General features: G+C 35.3%; 1 protein-coding gene and 1 non-coding gene across 8 annotated transcripts in view; both read right to left on the bottom strand.

Moving 5' to 3' along the window:
• Positions 1-21004, bottom strand: part of INPP4B (inositol polyphosphate-4-phosphatase type II B) — a 761046-nt gene that overhangs the window by 430243 nt on the left and 309799 nt on the right. The gene's annotated exons all lie outside the window — the stretch shown is intronic.
• On the bottom strand, positions 16351-16458 carry LOC113603162 (U6 spliceosomal RNA). The gene has a single exon (XR_003424702.1). It is a non-coding gene; the product is annotated as a U6 spliceosomal RNA (small nuclear RNA).

Genomic DNA, 21004 nt, shown 5'->3' with positions numbered 1-21004 from the left:
GCACAAGCATCAATTAGCAAACACAGATGGTCTAATCACACTGCACATGGACCAACCTCCCCACCAAGGTCTCCCAGTACTTTTTCACTAGCTCACCCACGGTCCTTAACAACTCTTTTCCCGTTTGTTTCTGTAGAGTTGAGTTCAATCTTTCTTCCCTATTGCAATACTTTTGATAACATTCTTCCTTGTTTAACTCTGCCTAATGTAATTTTTCCTTGGAAACCTCTGTATAGAACTTTAGCCATAACATAGTGTTGGTAATTGCCGTGATTAGTAAAATAATAATAATAATAATGATAATAATAATAATAATAAGACCATTTCTTGACATTATAAACCATGTTTCCCAACCAAGGGTAATTTTTGCCAAAGAAACCACTTGGTAAAGTCTGGAGACATTCTTGGTTGTCACAACTAGGGACAGAGAAAGGAGGAAGTTTGTTATTGGCATGACTACATTTCACAATGCACAGGGGAATCCCTCATAACAAAGAATAATTTAGTGCAAATGTAAATAAAACATAGTTGAGAAATCTTGCTATAAACAATCAGGATCCTAAGAGCACTCTTCTCTAGGTCTCAGCCTGGCCAAAGAAATTAGGTTGTGCCAAAAGCCTGCACCAAATTGTTAGATTATAGTTAAAAAAAAAAAGGCAGGTAAATAAGAAATAATTATAAATTCGTCTTGAAGATAATATTATTGAGAAACATGAGGACCAATAAAATTTAAAGAATATTGAATTATTAAGCTAATACCAAACGACTTTGTAGTTTGCATTGGTGTAGAACATGGTCCACTTGTTGACAGTGTCCAGGTTCTATTACTTCCTAACTGTGACAATGTGAAACAGGTACTCAACTCTCAAGGCTCAGTTTTCTCATGGCTTAAAAGAGGAATCAGGACCCCTGCCTCATAGTACAGTTGTAAAGATGTAGCAATATAATGCAGATTCACTACTTAGTTTGGTATCTGATTTATAGTAAGCTCTCAGTATATATTAATGATTTTAAAACTGCAGTAAGAAAGGAAAATAGGGATCCCGGAATTGACTACTTAATAAATAAAGGAGGAAATAAGTGACATCTAATTAAGTCCTAAGTTTATCATTTACAATTTTGAGACCAAGCTAACTCTTCAAACACCATTATTTTTATAAGAATTTAAGATCCAGATAATCCAATTTGTAGGCTTGCTGAGCCACTTTGGACTCATAATCACATGAAGGTATTTCCTTGTAAGAATCTAATTAGATGTTTAATTAGCCTATATAGGCTAATGAACTGCCACTCTGCCATTATCTCCTTTAGAGGTTCATCTCAGCCAGTTTAGGTACACAGTAATAACTATGGTTAATCCAATATAGATTGCCACTGCCTCTCACCGTCTTGTTCACAAAAGAATGGCTTTCATTAGCCCATCGCTCCCTTGGAGAAATTGCTAAGTTTTCAGATGCTCTCCTAGCTGGCAAGTTAACTCAACAGGTTACCTAATTTATTTTTCATTTACTCAAAAAGCAGTTGTTGCAGCAATAATAAAGAACAGATATATATCTAATTCACTTGTGACACATTGATTTCCTTTTATTTGGCAAGCACACACACAAAAAAATTAAACACTTTCCCTTCTCCCCTTTCCACCTACCTAGAAAACCCGTATCAGGACAAACTGGCTTTAAGTGGTTCTACGTAAATTAATTTGCCTTATATTGTAATGTAAGGCTCTAGTGCATGCTCATCAATTGCACACTGAGTAATAGACTTTAGCTATTATGCCTTATTTTTATTTGTCCCACATTTAGTCCTTCTATTATTTATATTTGTCGTATGCCTTACTGGAAATATGCTAAAGATTATCTGAGTTTCCCAAGAGCCACATTTTAAATTTACAAATACATTAGCACATGAGAAGTTAAAGCATAAAATCCCTCAAGTCTCCACTCAATAATATACTGCTAAATCAATATATAAAGAATGGTTTTTAAATCACCAAACTACAGGAAACTAAGTTTAAAAACAGTGGATGTCTTCCCCTAAATTTTTTAAAACTAATTTCTCCTTTAAATAGACTTGTCAGTTCCAAATTGAACATGACTTGGGTTTCTGAGATCCTGGGAAATGAAGAAAAGCTTGTTTCATTTTCCAGTCTTACACGAAGCAGAGTTGTATTAAAATTTTCAAATTTCTTCCCTCTTCATGAGTTCCGGAGGGTACATTTTGGTTAGTTCAATATGCTATTCCTACTTTAACCCTCTCATAAGTTCATTTTTCAATTTTATCCTAAAATTTTTAGTCAAAGAATAAAACCTTTGAAGTGCTAGTCCTCTCTAATGTACTTTGGAAAGGGAAACATTAAGTGTAATCCCAATGAAGTATAGATCAGGACATAATGCTAAGTAGAACTTAAATTATTAAGAGTGGCACAGAATTAACCTGTACAATAACCTTAACATGAGGGCAAATGATCTGTCTGACATTCTATCTAAAAGGGAAAACCTTTTATACTCTGGAAATTATTTATAGATATTGTTTGGAAGGAGGTTTTCTGTAAATTAGTACCAGTTGTGGATCTGAGTTTACAAAAGTTAGTTTGGAAAACAGTACCATTGTCTAAGTAGGAAAGAATTTTAACAGTTTAAATCAGTGGCTCACAACCTTGGCTGCCCACTGAAATTATCTCTGGAGCTTTTAAATACTCCAACACCCAGACTCTACCCCCAGATCAGTTAAGTCAATATATCTAGGCTGGGGAACAAGGCAATAATATTTTTTAATTCTCCCCAGGTGATTCCAAAATGCAGCCCAAGTTAAAAACCAATGCTTTAAAGAAATGGAAGTTTTAATAAAAATTACCACTGTAACATAGAGTTAAATGTAATATATGGATATATTTTCATAAGTGAAAATACAATTAGAGTAGAAGAAAGAATTATCTCCCACCCCCTAACTGCATTTAGAATGAGGTTTAAAGCCATTACTAAAGTAGATTCTTAATTTTTTTCTGCTTTTCTTGTGACACTCCAGCAAAACATTTAGATCATTTATACATGTGTATATGTAAGTTGATGCAATTTGATTTGATATAGCTATTTATACGACTCTAAAAAGTGAAGGTAAATATTAATTCAATTGACTCTGAATGAAACAGAAGATTCAGTCACTGTATACAGTGACCTACATTTACCTATAGGTAACTTTTTTCCTCAAATGTAGAACAAAAATATGAAATTTGTTATATAAGAATATCATAGTATAACAGAAGAAATCACTTTTGGCTCCATATATTAAATCTCATAAAACAATGCCATGACTAGTATATTAACTTATTAACAAGGAGTTGAACATGTTTTAGCACCACACTAGGCCCTGGAGATACAAAGTTTCTGAAAAAAACATGGCTCCTGCCCTCGTTGATGTACAGTCCAGCTGGTTGACTTGTAAGCCAGGCTAAAGGTTTTTATTCTTTGTTTTTATGAATATAATTTATTGTCAAATTGGCTAACATACAACACCCAGTGCTCATCCCAACAAGTGCCCTCCTCAGTACTCATCACCCATTTCCCCCTCTCTCCCACCCCCCATCCACCTTCAGTTTGTTCTCTGTATTTAAGAATCCCTTATGGTTTGTCTCCCTCTCTCTCTGTAACTATTGTTTCCCCTTCCCTATCTATACAGCCACCATACACCCAAGACATTATTAAACATTAGTAGTATATCAACTTCCAAATGAATTACCATCTGTCTATCCTAACACATTTTCAGAACATCTTGGTTGATATTCTATGACTTTCTTTATATCCTATTTTTTTGAAGACCAAGAAAAGATTGATAATGTAAATATTACTTGTTAAATTTGTAGGTTTATGCAAATATATATATATATATATATATATATATATATATATATATATATAATACATGATTCTAATATCCAGCCCCCCTGTTTTTGTTTCTTTATTGAAGAAACAGATAATAAAAAAACAAATAAATAAACAAGATAATTTCAAAGAGTTATTCTTGTTTTAACACTCATGGGATTCTGAAACTAGATTTGGAGCTGGTTAGAGAGGGGAGGTGCTCAGAAAGATATCCACTTCCAAGTAGAAAATGTTTGGTCTGAGATTTGAATGATAAGCAGGCATCAGCCTTGTGAAATGCTCAAGCATATGCAAATGCAAGAACAGTGGACTAATACTACCTTCCAGGAAATTCTTAATTACCTGGAACCGATCTTCATGAAGGTACAGGCAAAAAGTAAGCAAGCCTTGAAAATGTCACTTCCTTGCAAATCGTCATATGGTTTCCCTTGAATCAGATCTCAACCTTTGTTCATCTTTTCCTCAAAAGCCACATAGAGACCAATTTTTTACTTCTCACCAATCAAAAGAGAACTGATATAACCAAATTGCTCCTCAAATTTCTAAGCAAAGATATAGTTAGAACATATGATAGAATTAAACTTTGTGCTGCCCTTTATTTTTACCATGAATTTTCCATGATTATTGACATTTTAAATTTGTGTTACTAGTATTGTTGTTGATAATCTTAGAGCTGAAATGTTCCAGCCTGTACAAGTGGCTTAATATTGGAGTTAAGAACATCAGCTATGGAGAGATTCTAACAGTTAAGACTTTACCTAAGGCACTTAGGCTGACCACAATTTCCTTATTCCGATAATAATAATGTGAGGGTGTGTTTGTTTGTTCTTAAAGAGCATGAGCCAGGGAGAGAGGCAGAGAGAGAGAATCCCAAGCAGGCTCCATGCTCTCTGCAGGGTGTGACCCAAGGCTTGATCCCACGACCCTGGGATCATGACCTGAGCCAAAATCAAGAGTCTGACGCTTAACCGACTGAGCCACCCAGGTGCCCCAATAATATGAGTTTTAAAAGAGGTGGTGCAGAGAACTCAGTTTAGAGTCTTACATGACAAGCCTAAGGAAGGTAGTGGGGAGAGAGATTGAAAGAGATTGGGGGGGCGCAGAGGAGAAACTACACATGCACACACATACATATACATGCCTTGAGATTATTTTAAATATTGTGTGCATAAATATTTTAGTAACAAAAACAAGGCTTCTTTTAGTTATGTCCTCAATGGCCTCCTGAAAGTGTATTGTTTAGAAGGCTGCATGTGTTCTACTGACCAAGGAGGACAATCCATCAATTTTTACTTGGATGGATTATATACTGTGAGGTTTGGGAAACTTAAACTCCTAAACTCCATTAACTCTTGGTCACGGATGCGATGTCAAATTTCAAACAATCACAGTTGGGCGTGAAAAAGAAATGCCAAGGGTCTTCTCAAATCTTCTCAGTGTTTCCTTCTATTCTCAAAGTTCCCACTGGGGGATTCCCTCCACACTTAACACATGTATATTCAGGGAAGACCAGCTGAGGCCCAGCACTCCACATTTGAAACAGAACTCCCAAAGGCAGTGGGATGACAGAGTCCTGCCTCCAAGGAAAGGAGGGAATTCAGAAAGAAACTAATAAAGTAGCTTTCACACTGTCCTTCTCAGAAACCCAACACCCCTCAGTAGGAGTTACTTAGGAGTGGGGAAAAGAGGGCTAATCATGTGGGCTTGAACCAGAAAGCTCCATTTTCCTGTGATATGTATGAATATAAGCATGTGATGATCAAAGTGCTCCATGGCTGAACAAAAGCTTGTAAACCACTGAGCCAGTAAATGTGAAGGCCCTTTGTAAACTGTAATGTGATTTACAAAAGCTAGTTGTTAATATTATTAATCCTGTTTCTTGGTTCTTGTGAAAATTTAAATGCTTTGTTTTATTGGGAAATTGTTTAATTAGATAATAAATCTCAAGAAAAGGCATTGTTCCAAATCAAAGATTTATTCCTGACTCTACCAATCTGTGCAGCAAGTACATTTAAAATGTTTCCTAAAGAGATTCATTTAGTGGAGGAAACTGGAGCACTTGACTAAACTTTTCCATCACAAATTTAATTGACATGGGGTCAACCCAGTCAGTCATCTTCTGGAGTGAAGAAATTCACCACCCTTTCTGGATGTTATGAGAATCTTCAGGGAAATGTTTCCTGCCTCCTTTGGTTACAAGTGAGGCCCCTAAGGATCTCCATTTGATTACTGCAACCTACATTTTTAATCCCAGGTTATAGCCACACACTAAAGGGATATTGAAAAATAATAACAACAGGAATCCAAGTTGACTCAGTATACGTTATTTGTCCTAAAAATGAGCATTACAACTATAGGATACTGTGTGGGACTTAAGTCAATAATAATAACAAAGTCATGTAATGCTTACTATACCCTGGAAAATTGTCTAAGTGCTTTACATATATTAGTTCATTTATTCCTCACAACAACAACCTTATGGACTTAGCACCATAATTATCTTCTTTAATGATACAGCCTAGAAAGAGTAAGTCAACTGCCAGAGGTCAATGTTGGAGCTAGGATTCAAACCCAGGCAAAAGTTTCGAGAGATAATCACACAATGTTTTAATTTTTAGTTTCAGCAAGATCAGGAAGGAGAGCATATATTTTTAAGTGAATTCTGTCAATTATAAGTATGTGCTTGATATCTTCCTTTTGCCCCTTTTGCCCCTCTGAATCTACATCCCACTTTCTTCTGTCATGCTCTGTGCTCCAGAGTCTGACCTATATGGACAGCATCATTAGGCTTCCAGCTGGATTTGGTACTGGAGATTAGAGATCAAGGGAAGAGTGAGGACAGCATATTTATTTTCCTGTTTCCTCCCAGTAAGGTCACTACTGGTCAGCTGCATCCCTCTGTTGAAATCACAGCACTTCAAATGACTCATTTCACTCTGGATTCTGCTACCTCTCCCTTTCTCTGCCCCTAAATACCTAAACATAACAACAGCTCTTTACTAGTGCAGTTTCTAGGACACTGAACCATATTTGTTATTTTCCCTAAATCCTGATCACATCTTTGTAAATAGGCTTGTTATAAAACTTTCCTCAAATTAGGAACCTGAGCAGAAATTCATCATTTATCTAGTTTACAAATGACTTGACAAAAAACAAATGCAGAATAACCCTCACTATCCCCACTTTCCACCCTCTACAAAATAGACCCAGGAAGTAAATTCTAGAGTTATCCAAAGAGAGCTCCATTACTCCTACTACATGTCTATATGAAAATTATTTTTTTAATTTTATTGATTTTTGTAAGCAGCCAGGAATTGAAGACTATAAATAGAAACATATTTTTATTCCAATAATAGTCATTGGTCTATTAAAGTATCCTGAGTGTCAAGGAGCAAGGCAGTAACAGACCTATTCATGCTGGGTGTTGATCTCTTTGAGGTGAATGACCTTACTGAAGTCTTGACTCAGGTGTCATAAATCAGACACTTAGCCTAATTAAGTATAAAATACCTGATGCTTTGCAGCTGATAATACTGGACACTGGCTTCCTGGAACCAGGTAGTAAAATATATCTAGGAAATGTGATCCCATGGTGCATAAAGATACCAGGTGCATCCTTGTTTCCCCTTCAATCTAATTAGCCATTCATCAGAAACAATGTATGTTTGTGACTACATCTCGGCCTCAAAGATAGTGAGCATCTGAACCGACCTTAACATCTCTTATTCAAAACACCTCAATCTGATCTTGTCTTTTAGTTGAACAGCTCATCCTGTGGTGTAAATAGAGATTGTTTCCATTGAAAAAGATGTAAGAACAACATCCTGAACCATAATTCTGAAAACTATGGTTACCTGCCCTCTCTTCTCCCTTAATCCACTTTAACAGTGCAATAATTCTTCACTGTTCCACTCCTGGTTTTCACGTTGAAGGTCTACCTACAATTCAGCTGACTTGGTTAGAATGATGCATTTCCTTTTACTGTGACTTGATGTTCGTAAAGTTAAATGTGCTTGGAGGTAAATTACTGTCTTTGTTTACAAACCTCATTGTTTCATCATCAGAATGTGTCACAAAAGTCTTAAAACCTATGAACTTGTACACCTACCGTGGAATAGATGCAACATATTGACATCTCTTTGAATCACAGTTTCATAGAACAATGGCTGGAGATGGATGCAAATACATTGACTCATTTCATTAATAAGTATCTGGGGAATCTCTTGGGTTACTTCTGGACTGGCAGGAAGCAATGACTATGACCAAAGATTAAAAGACAAGAAACCTGGATCTTCCTTTTCTAATTCTAGTTCTGTCGCCTTCTTATGTATGACACTAGAGCTGCCCCACCATAGAATAACAACGTTCTTCATGACCTAAATTTCAAAGTCATTGGCATGAATAAAACTGTTTTAGATGTACAGACAGTAATATAAAAAAACCTTGTGCTACTTCACCTTACAGAAATCAGTCAGAAATTATTTTAAGTGATTGAGATACTCATTGTCCTGAAACAAAGTCAAGATACAGTGTTTTATTCAAATTATACATGCTATTTCTTTTCCTCCTTACCTATAGTAGCCAGACTCTAGGGTGTTCTCCTCCAATAACCATCACTTTCTGATATTCACACACTCACATAGTTCTCTCCCACACTGGATACCTGTATATCCAATAAGATATTGCAGAAACAATATTATGTGATTTCCCAGGTTAGTTCATAAAAGCCATTTGGCTTCTGCCTTGTTCTTACATCACTCACTCTGGGAGAAACCAGTTGCATGTGAATAGGGATATATACCACATGGTGAGAAAGTGATACCTCCTATTGGAAGTCAGCCTGCCAGTCATGTGATTAAGCCATCGTGGAAGTGGATATTCACACCCCAGTCAAGCCTTCACATGAATGCAACTCCAACTTACAGGTTGACTGTAACTTCATGAAAAATCCCAAGCCAGAATCACGCAGCTAAGCTACTCCTAAATTTTAAATCTACAGAAACTGTATAAGATAATAAATGCTTGCTGGTGGAAGTAACAAGGATTTGGGGAGGTAACTTGCTATGTAGCAATAGATAACTAAATACTAACTAAATAGATAACTAAAATACTCTTCATTCTGATTTTCTTTTATACAGGGTTTACCTTTTCCCCCAACCCGACACACACACCCATTTCTCAAGCAGGAACTCCATATAGGTATGGCAAAATGGCTAGGAGCAACAGGAGGGCATGCCCACTTTGACAAGGACACAATTTTAGAGAATTAATACTCTAAGATATACATGTCCATAGCTGTACCTGTACAAATAATAAAGGTCCATCTGAAAAATGTCCTCATCCAAGAAATTGTTTACAAAAATAAATACTGTATATTTATCTTCATAATGTATATATAACTCTATTTTGTTTGTAACAGAGTCGATTATTCCATTGTCTTATAATAGCATAAATGCTATCATTAGAATACTGGTGATATCATTTTATTACTCAGACAGTTATGAGTAGTGAGTTAATGTCTTGTCCTGCCATTAATTCCTGTTAACTGCCAGAATTGAGTCATATTATTTCAGTTGATAGTGAAACAAGTGAGTTAGACTGTTAAGAGGAACATCTGGCTAACATACTGCAAAGGTCTAGCAGTGCACTTAAACCAAATAGGAGTTTCTTCAGTGGCAGAAAATTTTCAAACAATTCTTAACTGTAACATTACTCTGACTAATGATGATATTATACAAAGAGTGCTAAAGTACTAACCTACCAGAAGTACCCAAAGCAGATAATGTATCATTCCTCCCCACTTGCCTTCCCCTCTCTGTAAAATCAACTTATCATTAACATTTCAGTTCAATTTTAGAAGGTAATAAAATTAAAGAGGATACACATTTACTGGTTATATCACTATACTTCTAAGATTAAAATAACAAAACAGGGGCACCTGGGTGGCTCAGTCGGTTGAGCAGCCAACATCGGCTCAGGTCATGATCTCATGGTTTGTGAGTTCAAGCCCTGCGTCAGCCTCTGTGTTGACAGCTCAGAACCTGGAGCCTGCTTCGAATTCTGTGTCTCCCTCTCTCTCTCTGCTCCTCCCCTCTTGCTCTCTATGTCTTTCTCTCAAAAATAAATAAACATTAAAAAATATTTTTTTAATAAATAAAATAACAAAACAGATGAAAAATCACACCTCTAAAAACTTTTAGGTACTTGTATAGTTTTTTAGCAAAACTACTTAAAAACTGTTTTCTGCATTAGATTCCAACATCATAATAAGTCTGAAAACACAGACTACTTTCTTATTATTGATGTGAATTTCTGTTAGGAAAAATCAGAATTCTAAATAAACCTAAATAATATTCAAGTTATTGAATTATACTTCACATGAGATTTTACTGTATACACATTTAGTTTCTGCCAATGGCAAAAATTTTCCTTTATATAAAACAATTTATAAGAATTATAATAAAATAAAAATGCAAAAAGAATGAGATTCAGGTATTTTATCTTTAAGTAAATAGCAGCAAATTTTACCAAATATAAAAGAGTATAAATGGTAATGGTTATGAAATGAGAATCACAAAGTACTTTCCTAAAACACTCAAATGGACAAGGGTCAACTTACTAACTCTTGGTACTAGATCTTACATATCTACCTTAAAATTTTGATATTTCCATTTAATATCTGTATTTTATATATTTGTAAATTATTAAAAGGGTAGATATAAGGGAAATTCATTTCTGATATTTAAGTTGGCTAACAGTACCTTAGGTGTGGGCAATGAAAAATAAAGTGTAAGTCAACAAATTTTTGATTAATCAATTTTAGTCATTGTTGTGCCAAAATTATATCCATGTGAACCAAGGAGATATACCTAGTATTTACAATTATTCATATGAATTATTTAATAAAATTGTGAATAGATTTATGCTCAATATAATTTCAAAAGGGTTGAGAAAGCAGTCTCTGAGAAATCATTCATGATTTAATTGAGAAATCTTATGCATTGGATTGTATATATTATGAAACTATCATTTCTCTTTAGATATTTCATAATACCTGTTGAATGATGTGAATGAATAAATGAAGAAAGGAATTTTCCAGCAATTAGTTCTGGCAATGTTTTGCCATCAATACACTCCATTTGTTTGAAAACTACTGTTACCATTGTGTTGATCTTTATGTTCTTGAGTTTTGCTTTTTATTTCCATATAAAATTGTGTGCAAGGATTACTTTCACTACTTCCTCCCTCCCAGAAACCTACACTAAGTGTAATGGTCTGCACCATAATTTCTCAGAAAAATCAAGTTATCAAAGTATTATATATATATATATATATATATATATATATATATATATATATATATGTCCATGACATGTTTAGCCAAAAGGAGTAAGACAGGTCTTAATATCAAGGAGATGGAGACTATAACCAGAGAAATCAAGTTAAATTACATGAAACAATTAGAGGAAGTTGAGTGCTATGATGTATAACAGCATTTCCCAAAAGATCTTTGAGGTGTTAAAAGATGTTTTATTAAAAAAAAAAAAGGCTTCTACAGTCAAGTAAGTTTGGGAATTACTTTATAAGACATTACCCTCTTGGCAATTCACAATGTCCATTAGCATATTAATGACTGAAAAGTTTTGTAGCAAAGAAAATGGTTGTATTTTGACTAAGCTAGACTATTCAAAATTTCTTTCACTATGGAAGCCTTTGTTAAAATGCTCCCTTTTTGATCATGAAGATTTTATACGAAGATAAAAAAATAACAACTATTTACCACATTAATTTAACAAGTATTAGCATTTTGCCATATTTGGTTCAGATTTTTTTTAAGGTTTTCATTTATTTTTGAGACAGAGAGAGACAGAGCATGAGCAGGGGAGGGGCAGAGAGAGAGGGAGACAAGAATCCGAAGCAGGCTCCAGGCTCTGAGCTGTCAGCACAGAGCCTGATGTGGGGCTCGAACTCACAGACTGTGAGATCATGACCTGAGCTAAAGTCGGAGATTTAACCGACTGAGCCACCCAGGTATCCCTGAAGAGAAAAAAATAACAACTATTTACCACATTAATTTAACAAGTATTAGCATTTTGCCATATTTGGTTCAGATTTTTTAATCTAAATAATAAACAGAAGATCACTTATACAATTAAGGCCAACCCATATCGCTTTTTCCTCCTCCTTCCCCCAGGGGTTACTATCATCCCGAAACTGGTATATATTCTTCTTGTTCATATATTTACTTTAACTGATATGTTTGTATTCACAAACAATATGTAGGATTTCTGTGTGTTGTAGGTTTAAAAAAATAGAATCTTTGTATACATTGTGATTTACTAATTTTATTCAACATTATGTTTATGAGATGGATCCATTATAATGCATATAGGTTTAGTTTATCTGTTTTAACTGAGTAATTGTGTTCTTTGTATAAATAGACCACAAAATTAATTATCCAATAACCTATTAAGAACATATGGTTTGCTCTCAGTGTTTTCCTATTCAAACAATGTTGTGGTAAACATCCTTGCACATACATCCTTGTGTGTCTATTGAAGAGATATTTTAGAGTATATATCTAGAGGTAGAATTAATAAGTTATAGGTACCTACATTATCAACTTTAGTAGATACCTCAAACTTCTCTCCAAAGTAATTAAACTCATTTACACATCAACTAGCATACTAAGGGATAGACTCAACTCTCTGCAAAGGCTCAGACATACTAATCTGATATGTTTGGAATTATATTGTGCTTATATGCAACATTAGTTTCCCTTATTATTTTTGAATTCTGAACATATTTTCTTAAACATATTAGCCATCCTTTTTCCTCTTTTGTGAATCATGAAGATTTGACAGAGTTAATTATATATTTCCTTAACTAACATTTCATTGTTCAAATTCACTGCAAATAACCCCTGGTTTATGGTTTAACTATCATTTTTTAAATCTTTTTTTTTAATTTTCACAAGTGTTTATGTTTACCATTTGTGTGACATTTGTACCACAGTGTTTTATGTTTTATTTAAAATTTTTCAGTTTTGTTTTTCACATTGAAGATTTTATTCCATCTGCTATTTATTTGTGTATTGTATCATACAAGCATTTGATTGTCCCAGTGACATTTCTTGATTAATCTATCCTCTCTGTACTGATTGCTAATACCACCACATCATATACTAAGTTGTAATACAGAGGAGATATTAATAGTTGAGAGAAGGGAGTGGGCTCACTATTGCACTGGCCTAATCATACATGAGGGACTGCATGAAAGAGGTGGCCTTCAGGTAGGGTCTGAATACTAGATGGACATAAAGACATGGGATTTGGTGTTATTTATATAATTTCTGTAACACTCACTGCAGGTGAATTAATCTTACTGCAAATGAATTTCTTTCCTTGTAAGTGGGGATAATACATATCACCTAGTAGCATTATTTAATGATATAATATACTTTAAGGTGGTTACTGTATTGTCTTGCCTATAGTTGGTGTTCAAAGTAATTAGTAGTGATTGTAGTTTCTGTTGTTGCCAGCAATAGTGCTAGGAATGGTCGTAGTATCTGACTAGATTGGTAGCTTTCAGTTAAAAAGCTAAAACAAAATCTAAATGCTCAATGTCACTCTTCATCAAGGAAATACAAATCAAAACCACACTGAGATACCACCTCACATGGGTCAGAGTGGCTAAATGAACAAATCAGGAGACTATAGATGCTGGAGAGGATGTGGAGAAACGGGAACCCTCTTGCACTGTTGGTGGGAATGCAAACTGGTACAGCCACTCTGGAAAACAGTGTGGAGGTTCCTCAAAAAATTAAAAATAGATCTATCCTATGACCCAGCAATAGCACTGCTAAGAATTTACCCAAGGGATACAGGAGTGCTGATGAATTGGGGCACATGTACCCCAATGTGTATAGCAGCACTTTCAACAATAGCCAAATTACGGAAAGAGCCTAAATGTCCACTAACTGACAAACGGATAAAGATGTGGTTTATATACAATGGAATACTACTTGGCAATGAGAAAGAATGAAATACGGCCTTTTGTAGCAACGTGGATGGAACTGGAGGGTATTATGCTAAATGAAATAAGTCAGGCAGAGAAAGAAAGATACCATATGTTTTCACTTCTATATGGATCCTGAGAAACTTACCAGAAGACCATGGGGGAGGGGAAGGGGGGAAAAAAAGTTACAGAGAGGGAAGGAGGCAAACCATAAAAGCCTCTTAAATACTTAGAACAAACTGAGGGTTGATGGGGGGAGAGGGGAAAGTGGGTGATGGGCATTGAGGAGGGCACCTGTTGGGATGAGCACTGGGTGTTGTATGGAAACCAATTTGACAATAAAATATATAAAAAAAATAAAGGGAATTCTTAGGAAAGCAAAGACAGAACTGGGGAATTGTCTGACTATAAGGTAAGAATTAGAGATGACTCCAAGCTGTGGTTTAGAAGACAAGACGTAGGAGGAATTGGAGATATTAGTTTAGGACGGAGGTTCTCAAAGGGTGGCTCCAGCAGCAATTCCTGTGAACTTGTTAGAAATGCAAATTCAAGACCCCAGACTCACTGATTCGGATACTTGGACTGACATATGGTCTAGTAATCTCTGTTTTAACAACCCCTACCCACTTGCCCATCATTCTGATGATGTTCAAGTTTGAGACCCACTGGTTTGGAACACAATGAGTAAGACGGGGTGCTGAGAAACCAGGTGAACATAGTGTATGAAGAAGTGTCAGAGCTGAAGATACAGAGTTCTCACTTAGAGGGCTAAGATTCTCCTTTTCTTTTTTTCAACGTTTATTTATTTTTGGGACAGAGAGAGACAGAGCATGAATGGGGGAGGGGCAGAGAGAGAGGGAGACACAGAATCGGAAACAGGCTCCAGGCTCTGAGCCATCAGCCCAGAGCCTGACGCGGGGTTCGAACTCCCGGACCACGAGATCGTGACCTGGCTGAAGTCGGACGCTTAACCGACTGCGCCACCCGGGCGCCCCAAGATTCTCCTTTTCTAATGCCTTTCCTTGCTTCTAGTTATTGGCTTTATTACACTGAATGGCTTCCCAATCTTAGAATCATTTCTCAGCATTCAGGTTCTCTCTGTTGTCCACCTACTGGGTAAAGCAATGCTAAGTTTACAACCCTTAATCACTCTCTGTCCTTCCCACGATTTCTCTCCTGCATCGTTCTCCTCCTGTTTTCAGCTTGGAGGCTCCTCACGGAGGGGAATTTGTCTGGCACAATTTCATCCAACATTAAATACCATGTACACTGACAGAGTTTTATAAATAATAAATGAGGGTAGTAATAGCCTAGATCCATCCCAGCTTTTAATAGTAGGAATCCCTGGCCATTAAATATAAAACAGTTATCAATATATGTATATCTAGTGACCCTTCTCTGACCCGTGAAATATAGAAGTCTGCAAGGAACATTCTGTAACATTTAAGAGTTTTATTTTTCTAATTTCATCTTAAAATCAATAGGTGTAAGTGTGAAGAAGAGATGAGCAGTAGCCAGCCACAGAAAACATATACCTATGTTCAGATTTTCCCATTGTATATTTAGCGAGTTTATTCGATTCTTCGGTAGAAATCAAGGTGGGGAAAGAATGAGAGATCTCACTATAACAGCCTATCAGAGATCTGGCTAGTGTATTACTTTTGGCCATAATGTGTCAATCAGCTGCAAAGGATCAGCTCAGTCACAGTGACAGGGATCAATTGTGTAGAGCTCTGAGATAAGTTAATCTACTGTGACATGCTCTAAAGTAGGATGCATAAGGGAATACCACCTGCATTTTAAACTAGTGCTGACTGCCTTGTAACATCTGGGGATCCATGTTTAATAAAACAAAATTGATCTTCAGGAACTTGAAACATATTACCCCTATAATTTAAAAACACAAGATAATTCTGGTGTGTTTCTTATTTCATTTTTATTTTGATTTATAATTTATATACATTTGCATATATAAATATATCCTATAAAACATATAGAATAGAATGTAAAAGGTAGACCAATAAAATGTATCTTTTATTATCAATATATATAACATGTTTAACAATATAAATAAAATTAACAGTGAAAAAACTTTTACTTTTTAAAAATACTTTGGATAATTGAATACTGCTGCCTTTGCAATGTGAAATCATGATTCTTCACAGTAAAATCAATGCACTTTGGAGTTTAATTTATCTACAAGCACAAGCAGAAGTTTGAAAGCAAGTTCTAGGGTTGAAATTGCCCACTAATATTGTTAAGGAAAATTTAAAATATACCCATATGAATTTAAATGCATGAAAAGAAAGAAAACACATAAAACAGGTAGCCATGGTTTTCTCTTAGTGGCAAGATAATGCATAATTTTTCATTCATACATATTTATTTTCTAAATTCCCTATCATAAGGAAGTATTATTATTATCCATTACAGTACCAGTGTGAGTAATAACACGATACAAAGGAAATATGTCCTTGGATTTCCATGTCATCTTTGCACAGGGGCCATGCCAATCTTCTCTGCATTGTTTCAATTTTCGTATATGTGCTGCCAAAGTGAGCATGAAATATGTACTTGGAAATAGTTGCAATATCCACCTTATTTAAGCTGTACCAGATTCCTACTTATAGAACTCATAACAAACACATACATACCCACAAACATATACCCAAAAACATATTAACATTCCCTTTCTCAATGATTAATAGATAAGATGCCAATACCAGCAGCAGCAAGTAACACTGAGAATCAACACTGGTCTCTTTATATATATAATCCTGGATGGATAGTAAAAATGGGTGCGAAGTGATGTTTCAGCAGCCCTGAATTGATAAGCAGAGTCAAACATGTGCATGTCCTCCAAAGGCAGAATTTCAAAACCTTATAAAAACCACTTTTATTTTTTAAATGAAGAGTATTTTGCATTGCCTTTCCTTAGGCAGTTTTACTATGTTGTAACACATAGACGAAGGATGGAAAAGTAACAATTCATCTGACGTGATAATTGGGATAGTCTGTCTATATTAGCAGCTCTGAAGTATATTCCTCAGATCCCTTAGGGGAGCCCAGGAAAACTTTAAGGAGTCCTGTGAAATCAAAGCAATTAATATATTATTTTCTTTTACCATGTTGGCATTCGCACTGGTGGTACAAATACGATGGTGGGTAACATTACTGGGTACTTAGAACAAATCGAGGGAGTAGAACTAAGCGGTGCTAGCAGATTTTGTATATTTCATCACCAGGCACTAAAATTCCAGTTTTACCTAAGAACATCTTTGATGAATTGGTAAAAATTCATAATTTTATTAAGTCTTGGAACTTAAGGACACACCTTAATATTCATTCTGTGTGACAAAAATTAAACATATATATAAAGTACTTCTATATAATGAAGTAGATAGCTATGTTAGTGATCTATTTCTGTAATAAATTACCCTAAAACCTAGCAGCTTAAAACAACATACATTTATTATCTCAGTTTCTGTGGGTCAGAAATTCATGGACTGCTTAGCTGGATCCTCTGGCTGAAGTTTCTAACAAGGCTGCGATCAAGGTGCCACCTGGGACCACATGAATGTGAGAAGAGCCAGAGAGAGAAATCCGGCAAAATGGAAATCAGTCTTTTATAATCCAATCACAGAAGTGACACCTCTTCACTTTTGCCATACTCTATTTGTTAGAAGCCAGTCACCTGCTCCAGCCCACATTCAAAGGGAGAGAATTATACAAAAGCATGATCTCTGAGAGGCTGGGATCATTAAGAGCCATGTCAGAAGCTGCTGTCCATAATGGTCATCTCTGGGAAATACTGTTTATGTTGCAAGTTGAACTACATGCTCTTTTCATTACATACCATTTTTATTCAAAAGAATAATTAACCTTGGGGCGCCTGGGTGGCTCAGTCGGTTGAGCGTCCGACTTTGGTTGAGGTCATGATCTCACTGTTCATGAGTTTGAGCCCCACATCGAGCTCTATGCTGACAGCTCAGAGCCTGGAGTCTGCTTCAGATTGTGTGTCTCCCTCTCTCTGTCCTTCCCCCGCTCACACTGTCTCTCTCTGTCTCTCAAAAAAATTAAAAATTAAAAAAAAGAAAAAAAGAATTAACCTAAAAACTATAATAATTTGGGCTTGAATATTTTGCTGATATTCCCAGACTTGAGTATTTCTTGAAAATAGACAAAGTGAGTTTTGTCACTTCAAGGAAAACAATGTTGATGCTCAACACACAATAGAATTTGAATATTCAAAAGAATGCTAGAATTTTGTAAAATTTGTATCTGGTAACAGTTCCTTAACAGTTTCTTGATATATAAAACCTTTTTAAAGATTTTGTTAGCGATACTAAAGAATGTTGGGTTTGGGGTAGGAAAAGTACGTAAAAACAGAGAGGGAGGCAAACTATAAGAGACTGTTAAATACAGAGAACAAACTGAGGTTTGATGGTGATAAAGAGGTAGGGGTGGGTGGGGAAAATGGGTGACGGGCATTAAGAAGGGCATTTGTTGGGATGAGCACTGGGTGTTGTATGCAAGTGATGTCACTGGATCTACTCCTGAAGCCAAGACTACACTGTATATTAACCCACTTGAGAATAATAATAAAAACAAAGTTGGGTTTTGATATTGTGTAATGAAATGTGTTACCGTTTAGGAGATATGCAAAACTTAGTAAGTCAATGTTTTTCAAATGACCAATAGATGCCTTTACAGAGTCATGAATGTATCCATTTAAAATGCAAGATAGACCAATGGTTTTAGCCAATCTGACAGGGGTAAAGTGATATCTCATATGGTTTTGATTTGCATTTCTGTGATGATCTTTTTATGTGTTTATTGGCCATTTGTACATTTTCTTTGAAAAACACGTCTGTTCAGGTCTTCTGTCGATTTTTAGTTAGATTATTGTTTATTTGTTTTGTTTTTTTTTTTTTGGTGTTGAATAAGTTCTTTACATATTTTGGATATTAATCCATTATCCAATATGTCATTTGTAAATATCTTTTCCCATTCATTAGGCTGCTTTTTTGTTTTGCTGATAGTTTCCTTCACTGTGCAGAAGATTTTTATTTTGATATAGTCCCCAAAGTTTAAATTTGCTTTTGTTTCCTTTGCCAAAGGAGGCATATCTAGAAAAATCATTCTATGGCTCTGTCAAAGAAATTATTGCCTATGTTTTCTTTTAGGAATTTTATAGTTGAGCACTGAGAACTGTATAGCATTGCTCGATCGTTATACTGTACACCTGAAACCTATATAACACTGTATGTTAATTATAATTGAATAATAAAAAAAGACCGGTGGATCTCATGTAACAGTATGAGAAGTTCATTAATATGATTTCAGTTCCACATTGTAATTCACCTTTAAGAAAATACTATTTACTGAGTTCTAGTGTAACACCAAAAAAGAATATCCACAATTATCTAAAAAGGGTATTAAAATACTTCTCTCATTACAACTACATAACTACATGAGGTTGAGTCTTTTCCATATACTTCAAACACAAGAATGACAACGGTCTGAATGCTCTTAGAGCAGATATGAGAATTCGGTTGACTCATATAAAGCAAAACATTAAAAATATATAAAAATATATAAATAAAAGAAATATTCTTTTCATAAAACTATTTTTTGTCATTAAAATATTTTTATGTGGGCATAAAATGGGTTTATCTTTGTTATTTATTATTTTTAAGTGAATTATTTAAGAATGTCTATTTTAATTCCTAGCATGATAAATATTCATAGATAGTCCCTCATAAACTAAAACTCTTTGGGATGTCAAGAAATTTTAAGAGTATAAAAATGATCCTAAGACCAAAACATTTAAGAACCACTGGACTATTTTGCTATTTTGACAAAATAACCCCCAAATCTCAGCAGCTTGCACAAAATGATCTCTCATTCACACCACAAGTCCATTAGCATTAGCTAAAGGAATGTGCTCATTGTTTCTCAGGAAAGCAGGCCCATAGAGAGTATATCTCATCAAGATTCTACACTCACAATAACAAGAAAAATGGCATTAGGACAAAATATGCAAAAGCTTATAAACATTACCTAGAAGTTACATATGCTACTTCACTTAACTAGTCATCTTCCTGAGAAAGTCACATGGTCATACCTAACTTCAAGGGGACAGTAACACACAATTCTGCCATATACCCAAAAGGAAATCCAGAAATATTTTGTGAACAATACTAATGACTACCACATATGCCAACTTCAATCCATACATACCTGAAGCACTGAAAAAAGGATTATGAGGTTGCATCTTAGATAGCTCCAGAAGCTTATTAGTTTTTTATTGTTGTTGAAACAAACTATCACAAATTTAGTGTCTTAAAACAACACAAATATATTTTCCTACAGTTGTGGAGGCCAGGCATCCTAAAATCAGAGTGTGGGCAGAGATGCATTCTATTTGGAATCTCTAGGGAACAATCAATTCTTTGTCCTTTTTCAGGTTCTAGAAAACATGAATTATAGCAAATTTTATGCCTTAAACCAAAAGCAATTGAGCACGTGTTAGAGAGGAGGCACTATTCCAAATGCTGAGGACACTGAGCTGAGCAAAAGTCAAAGTCCCAACACTTATAGGGCTTACATTCTAGTAGAAAAAGAAATAAGCAAGTAAACAAACATACATATATATTAGGAGGTTGATAAGTACAACAAAGAAAATTAAGGCAGTAAAAGTAATTGAGAATGATATGAAAGGTGCTATTTTAGATAAGGTGGTCAGAAAAAAACCTTTTAATCAGAATGATTGCATAGATCCCTGAAGACAGTGACGAAACAAATCAAGATACCTGGAGGAAGAACATTCAGGCAAAGGCCTTAATGTGGGAGGATTCTTGGAATATCTGAGAGACAGCAGGGAGACCTGGGTGTGACTAGAGAGGAGGAAAGAAGGAGAGGAGTTCAGAGAGTGAGCTCAAGTACAAATAATGCAGTATACTGAGGACGATGATAGTAACATAGTCATTACTCTGAGATGGGCAATCAAAGAACCATTTACTTATAGGAGTGTATGACACAGGTGACATTTTTCAGGGGTCACTGACTACTGTGAGGAGAATATAACCATGGGGCAAGGTTAAAAG

The sequence above is a fragment of the Acinonyx jubatus genome, chromosome B1, assembly GCF_027475565.1.
Source record: "Acinonyx jubatus isolate Ajub_Pintada_27869175 chromosome B1, VMU_Ajub_asm_v1.0, whole genome shotgun sequence".
NCBI classification, from domain to species: Eukaryota; Metazoa; Chordata; class Mammalia; order Carnivora; family Felidae; genus Acinonyx; species Acinonyx jubatus.
The sequence above is the reverse complement of the archived record's forward strand: the minus strand, read 5'-3'. Positions and strand labels throughout refer to the sequence as shown.